Genomic DNA, 7,321 nt, shown 5'->3' with positions numbered 1-7,321 from the left:
TCCCCTTCCCACACAGTGAAACAGCAGGGTTACCTAGACCATGAGTTCAAATCCCAGTCCTGGCAGGAAAAAAATGGCATCTCCATGCTATGTGATGCCCAATTCGTAGGTATTTCATTTGGCCTCCATTTAATGTGATTGTTTAAATGCTTCATAAAGTATTAATTATTATCGACCAGTGTCTTGTAATGTAATTGTGTATAATTTTATCCTCGAATCATTCAAGTACTGCCCATTTAATCATGACATACATCACATTCCTTTGGTAATCATATGAATAGTAATGAGTTTCATAAGATCTCCTGCCATTTGTTGGTGGCAGGACCAGGATTCAAACTGTGGACTCCAGCTCCTACCACTCAAACCTGAGGATAGGTAACTCATAGGTCTGTCCAAGAACATCAGCAAAACCAATGATTATCCAGGCATCAGTGGCTCTCAGCAGTCCTCCTTAAAACTTACAAGGCTGTGAATGAAGGATCATGGTCAAAGTCACCCTAGGCAGGAAAGTCCTTGAGACTCTTGTCCAACTTGTGCCAAGTCGTGTGGCTCCAGTGGTTAGAGAGCTAGCCTTGATCAAAAGCAACTCACAGATTGTGCCCAGATCCTGAGTTCAATGTCTGGGAACAAACAGCCATACACAACAATCAGTGCAGCCATCCTGCTAAAGCAGGTCACCCACTTGTCCCCAACTGGCTTGGACAGAGTTCCGGGAAAAAGGGGCTGCCATTCTTTTCGACTCCACCCATTCTGCCTGCATCACAGGATTCCAGCCACACCCCATTGTTTCATAGTTCTTTCTGACCAATGGGATACAAGAATGGTGTCCACGCCCACATTCCATCCTGCCCAGTTGCACTTTGATTCCCTCTGTTTGTTGACACCACTACCAGCAGTTGAGGAAGGTAGAGGTGGCTGAGTGGTGAGCAAGAGACTCAAGGCCTAGGAAGAAAGGTCTTCCTCAGGCCCATCATGTGCCTGCCTGAGCCCTGACTCTTCCCCCCACTTCCCCATGGAGCAGCCTTTCAAACCTGGTGCTGTGGGCTCAGAACCATGGTTTCTTCAGACAATGGTGCAATGGTGTGCCACGAGCCATCTTGCTGCCCTGACCTGGTCCTGGCTCCCCTGTCCTCTGCTCAGGGCCTGAGTTTCTGTCATGACTCTGCCATTGCTGCTTGCCCCACCTGGAGCTGCTGCCAACAGCTTTTGCCAGCAACACATGTGAGTGGCTGCCACACAGCCCCGCAACCTGCGACCTTATATCCCCTCCCCTCCAACCCGGACCAGCGTCTCCCCTGTGCCCCACAGTCTGGCCCACGCCCTGCCACAAATGTGCCCCAGGGGTGGGGCTGGGTGTTGACCCGTGGATCCCATCCCCATCCCCAGCGGCTAGTGTCCCAGGAAACGGAGAGATGCAGGGTTGGGTGAGGAGTGGGCACCACAGATCCCCTGGCCTGGAGCAGTGGGAGCCACACTGCCACACATGTGCGCCCTTCCTCTCCTTGGTGGAAACCCAGTGGATTTAGAGTTGGGGAGCAGCAATGCTCCACCTACGTTCTGGGGTCTTTTTCTTTTTTTTTTCTGGGGATGGGAGGTGTTGGATGCAGAAGATGGACACCCTTGCTGTGTTAGCCCTTGTGTTCTGTGCTCGGTCAACCTTTCTCCTGAAAACAGAGAGAACAGAGATAGACATAGACAGAGAGACAGAGAGACAGAGAGATCATCTTTTTCCTTGTGCAGCCTGACTGTGCTCAGGTGAGTGATCAGTTGGCAAATTTCAGGTGCTGCATGGATGAGTCTTCTGTCACCGGTCTGGATGTGTGTGTGTGTGTGTGTGTGTGTGTGTGTGTGTGTGTGTGTGTGTGTGTGTGTGTGTGTGTGTGTGTATTGTTAGTGTGTGTGTGTATGTGTGTGTGTGTGTGTGAAGAAGTGGGTTGTAACAAGGAGGCTGAATGCTTTGGTAACTTCTCCCTGCTAACATTGGGGCATGTATGGGCTTCACAGCTGAGGTCTGGGGGCCCGGAAGGGTGAGAGGCTTGAAGGGGACACAGCACTGTTTAATTACAAGAACAAAGGATCTGTGTGCAATGGAGCTGTGTACTCCCTTGGGCCTGGTTGGTGGCAGTGGGAGCTTGGGAGGACCTGGGAATGTGGTCTACAGGGGATGGCTTCCCAGGGGGACAGAGAGCATGACTAACACTTAGTAAGGATATGAGTTCTGCTAGTATGGAGTGCAACAGCATTGATCAGACTCTGGGTCTTCTCATCATGACGTCTTATGGTTGAGGCCAACCCTATTATAAATCTTGAGCTGTGATCTTCAGATCTCAGTGTACTGAGTACCTAGGATTATAGGCATGAGCCTCTGGCACTGGGACACTTGTTCTTTTTAGTATATTAGGCTTAGACCTCAAGGCCTTAGGCTTGCCAGTCAGGTCTTCTACCATGCAAGTCAAGCTTTTCTGTCTTGGGCATTTCTGAGATGGAGAATTAATATATGCTCAGCCTGGCCTGGATCATGGTCTTCCTATCTGTGACAGGCATGAGCCACCAGGCCTGCTCTTCTGTAGTTGGGATGGTAGACATGTAGTGCCACGCTCAGTCATTGGTTTAGATGGACTGTCCCAAACTCAGTCAACGGCAGCCCATTCTTGACCAGAGGTGAAGCGATGAGTTGGACCTCGACCATTGGACTTCAATCTCCTCATGGGATAGTTGTGAGGAAACAAAGGATTAATACAGAGGGATCTCTGGAGCAGGGACAGGCACACAGGGAGGGGCCATCTGATACTGTTCTTGGCAATTCTGTGAGCATGAGATAGGAAGATACCCGGAAAGATCCCAGATGGTGTGTGTTGTTAATGGTGCAACATGAATGGGATTGTGAACCAAAACATGGCTCTCTTTCTTTATTACCCTATCCCCATGAGTAACGGGATCCTTCACTTTGTTCAGTTTTGAACATGGTGAAACTGAGGCACAGAGAAGCCAGGTGACCTACTAATGACCCCAGCTGACAGGAAGCTCAGCCTGACATCTCTGCCATGCTACCTAGGACAATGGGTGCTATTCAGTCCACTTCTTGTGGTGGGAAATCCACTTATTTCAAGTCATGTGGCTTGAACTTTGGGCCTGGGGCAGCTCCCCGAGCTCCTTAGCTCAAAGCTAGCACTCTACCACTTGAGTCACAGCACCACTTCCAGTATTCTGGTGGTTCTTTGGAGATAAGAGTCTAACAGGTGTTCCTTCCTGGGCTGGCTATAAAGCACGATCTTCATCTCTCAGCCTCCATTGTACTTAGCATTATAGGCCTGAGCCACTGGCACCTGGCTTAAGTGTAATTCTGACCTTCTTTCTTTCCCTTTCTTTCTCAGGACCTGATTCAATGGGTGCTGGAGGAGTTGTCCCAGCATCCCCATGTGGTTTGAACCAAGGTGGCCCTCTCATTCTGGAGGTAGGCTGTGGGTCAGGAGCTGTCTCGCACAGTCTATTGTACCAACTCCATGAGGTAAGTCCCTCTGTGAGCTGGCTACAAGGTGACAGTTATCCATTGTCCATCTAGTCTTACTGGACTCAGTACTGTGTTCAATGCTCTTTTCTACCAAAAATTTCTGGTTAAAATTATGATACATAGTTACAGAATGAAAATGTAATGCCATCCTAAGAAAGTCATTTAGGGTTCTGGGAATGTGGCTTCATGATATGGTGATTGCCTAGCATGCATGAAACCCTGGGTTCAATTCCTCAGTACCACATAAATGGAAAAGGAAATACTGGAAGTGGTCTTGTGCCTCAAATGGTGGAGGGTTAGCCTTGAGGGAAAAAAAAAGCTGAGGAATAATTCCCAAGCACTGAGTTTCAGCCCCCGGACTGCCAAAACAACAGCAGCAACAACAACAACAATGAACATTTAGTTAGTAAATGCAAAATAAAGAACCCATACTTGGAATATATAATTGCTCCTTCCATACTGATACCTGACAATAGCTCCTAATTCATGTACTTTACCTGTGTTAGGATACTTTGTTGAAAAAAAATGTTATGTTCATTAGGTCACAGTAATTAATTCCAGGAATGTGCTTAGAAGTCAGGTGAAGATTCTGGAAATTCAAACATTGCAAGCTTTTGTATGTGGTCACTGCTAATCACAATGAGAAGGGTTGTCTAAGTGAGATTTGGAAAGTCTTTTGGCAAGTCATCACACCAAAAGGGCAGAGGCTAATTAACAGTTGTGACAGAATAGAAGGAATAATTCCAGATGGAAGAAAACATGATAGTAACTAAGGTATAGCAGAAACCGTTCTAGGGATCCATTTTTGGTAATTGAAGAACTAGTTATCAACTAGGCTTATTCTTCATTGCCTTTTGCATTCAAAATCTCCTAGGCTTGTTCTTAATCTCTATGTGATAAATGTATCTCCTTCTATGCTGTTCTTTCATACCTGATCTCCTTTGCTTTCTAAAAATCTGTCTTTCTATATTTCTCTATGAACATTTTCTGATACCAAATTCACCGACAAAGATGAAAGGATGCTAATGTAAGAGTCCCATAGCTCATGAGTCATTAATGTAACAAAATGGGAAAGGAGGACATATTTATTGCTACCTCAATTCTGAAAAGCTTCAATGTCACATCATTTGGTTCAAATTTCTATTCTTTGTCTACATAGTGACATTAAGTGCACATAAATGCAAATATGAGCCGGGTGCTGGTGGCTCATGCCTGTAATCCTAGCAACTCAGGAGATAGAGACCAGAGGATTGTGGTTCAAAGCCAGCCTGTTCAGGAAAGTCCATGAAACAATTATCTTCAATTAACCCCAGAAACCCGGAATTGGTGCTGGAGCTAAAGTTGTAGAGTGCTCAATTGTGCTGAAGAGCTGAGAGACAGTGGCCAGGATCAATGTTCAATCCTCACAACCAACAAAAATTGCAAATATGGCTTTAAATTTCCCCCAAAGGAATGATGAAGTCAATAGTAATCTTCCCAAATGACTTAGTAGTGCACGTACTTTTGCTGAGTTATTTGTTATGGATTCTTTGCTAAACATATTCTCTCGTTAAAAATTGTCAAGTGGTAGCTTAATAATAAACTTCATCTAACATTTCTTGTTTCAAAAGAGAAGTCCATACAGTTGATGTCACTGAGCTTTTTACTGTCTTAGTTCAAAGGCAACCCGGGCAAGAGAGTCTGTCAAAATCTTATCTATAATTAAACACCAAAAAACCAGAAGTGGAGTTTTGGCTCAAGCAGTGGCTCAAGTGGGCCAGCTAGGAAAGAAAGACAACTGTTCAGGGACATGGGCAACTCTCTAAGTTCAAGCCCCAGAACCAGCACAAACTAAACAAACTAGCAAACAAAACAAACCCTGGGTATTTCTTTGGGACTCTCCTTAAAATAGTGGTAATCCAAGAAGAGGCTGCTTTTGCTGATCATAATCACTGGATCCTGATTTTTTGGAATCCTTATTGCTATGGAAAACTCAGGACCAAAAGAAGTTCTGTGTTTATGTTTAAGTGTTCAATACAATATAGAAGACTCTACAAATAAGAAAACATTGAAACAATAAAGCCAAGTCCAGTATGTAGATTTGTGGGAGTGATATAGAGAAAGCATTACTGCTAAGTGGAACATGAAGCATGAGGCCACTCACTTTCTAAATCACACTTGCTAATCACCTAAATGTGCAAAAAGGAGAATGGAAGAATGATTCTGTTTCCAATGAAAGTCAGATATAGAATAGACTTGATTGGAAAAAAAGAGTCCATCTTGAGAGAACAGGAATTACACTAGCAATGAACCTGGTGGTTAAGATCACATTTCTTTTTCTTTTCTTTTCTTATATTCCTTTTTGTTGTTGTTGTTGTTTGTGGCACTTGAAATATGGGAAAGGGCGCTGTCCCTCTGAAACGCAACCCAAGGCTAGTGCTCTTCCACTTGAGCCACAGTGCCAATTCCAGTTTTCTGGTAATTATTGGAGAAAAGAGACTTCAGGACTTTCCTACCCGTGATGGCTTCAAAGCCCAATCCTCAGATCTCAAAACAACTTGGTTTATGATCACGTTTCTAACAGTGTACACTCAGGATATGTAAGGTATATGTTCATCTATCTTCATATGAATTCTTGAGTTAAAAATCTTAGCTACAGGTTAGACTTTACACTCACAAAAGTGTTTGAAGTTTAAAAGTTGATACTCCTGGAAAAATAAAACCTAAGAATGTAAAGAAGTCTGGGAAGTTCAATTTGCATCGAGCTTAGACATTATAGGCTTTGAGACACTACCTATAGTTAACCAGCCAAAACCTGGAATACCAGTCACGAGCAAGATTGCTGAATAACAGCTTTAGGTTTTTGCATACATACATACAGACATACACATACACACAGAGGCACTTATAGGTGCACACAAAAATACACAAATGAAACAACTCTCAGAATATGTAGAAAACGAAAATAAGTCATGAGTAAGACTAGAATCAAGTGATAATTTTTAATATTAGAAACCCTTCAAGTGAACTTTCCCCCAGAAGTTGAGAATATTACATAGGTGGTGACCAGAGATAGTAAGAGAGTCAAGCAATCATTATTAACGGTTTATTATCCATGGTGGAATTAATCAGGGAACCCTGCAGGTGCATCTGAAAATGTTCATATCCAATGTCAAATGTTAAAACATCTTTCAAAATAGTACATAAACAGTCTGAGCAGTCAGTCTAGTGGATAAGATCATAGGAGAAGTTCAGAATTGCTAGTCTGCTTCTAGATTAAATAAAAAAAAACTATGGCAGGGCAATGTGCTACAAGCCTGGAATTCTAGCACTCAGACAGGAGGTTAGAGAGTGGAATTATATAACGATACCTTCCCTGGACCAAGTAGAATAATTTTGTCTCAATAAAACTAATCAAACAACAAGAAAGGAATACACAGTTAGAAGTTTGGGCTGACTTTTTGTCATTGTTTTGAGAAGTCAAGTTTCCTATTGAATGCAACTCATATATATCCTCACTTGTGTTTTAAATGCTCTCATCATTACAGAACATTCCTAGATGAAAAATAGTTCATGATTCGCACCAAAAAATTTGGGAAAGTAAGTAAGCCTGATTCTGCTGGATTCCAAATAAATGTTGGATTACAAAAGCTTAAGTCTGGAGAAATAGCAAAGTTCGTCTAATGTAAGACTTTGTAGACTTTGTTAAATTTGAATTTACATTTAAAATATATTTCTTGGTTTTGTTTGTAATTTCATATTCTATAAGATACTACAAAATTCTTTTTAAGTAAAGGGATTAAGTGAAAATTCACAAATGACTCTGGCATT

General features: G+C 43.0%; 1 long non-coding RNA gene across 1 annotated transcript; it reads left to right on the top strand.

The window, feature by feature from the left end:
* The first annotated feature begins 906 nt into the window (after positions 1 to 906).
* Positions 907 to 7,090, top strand: LOC138834414 (uncharacterized). Its single transcript, XR_011374094.1, has 4 exons — positions 907 to 1,221; positions 1,675 to 1,755; positions 3,375 to 3,508; positions 7,039 to 7,090. It is a non-coding gene; the product is annotated as an uncharacterized lncRNA (long non-coding RNA).
* Positions 7,091 to 7,321: the final 231 nt, after the last annotated feature.

This window comes from Dipodomys merriami, unplaced genomic scaffold (assembly GCF_024711535.1).
Source record: "Dipodomys merriami isolate MVZ:Mamm:240054 unplaced genomic scaffold, mDipMer1.0.p SCAF_214, whole genome shotgun sequence".
Classification (NCBI taxonomy): Eukaryota; Metazoa; Chordata; class Mammalia; order Rodentia; family Heteromyidae; genus Dipodomys; species Dipodomys merriami.
This window is presented reverse-complemented; position numbering and strand designations above follow the sequence as displayed.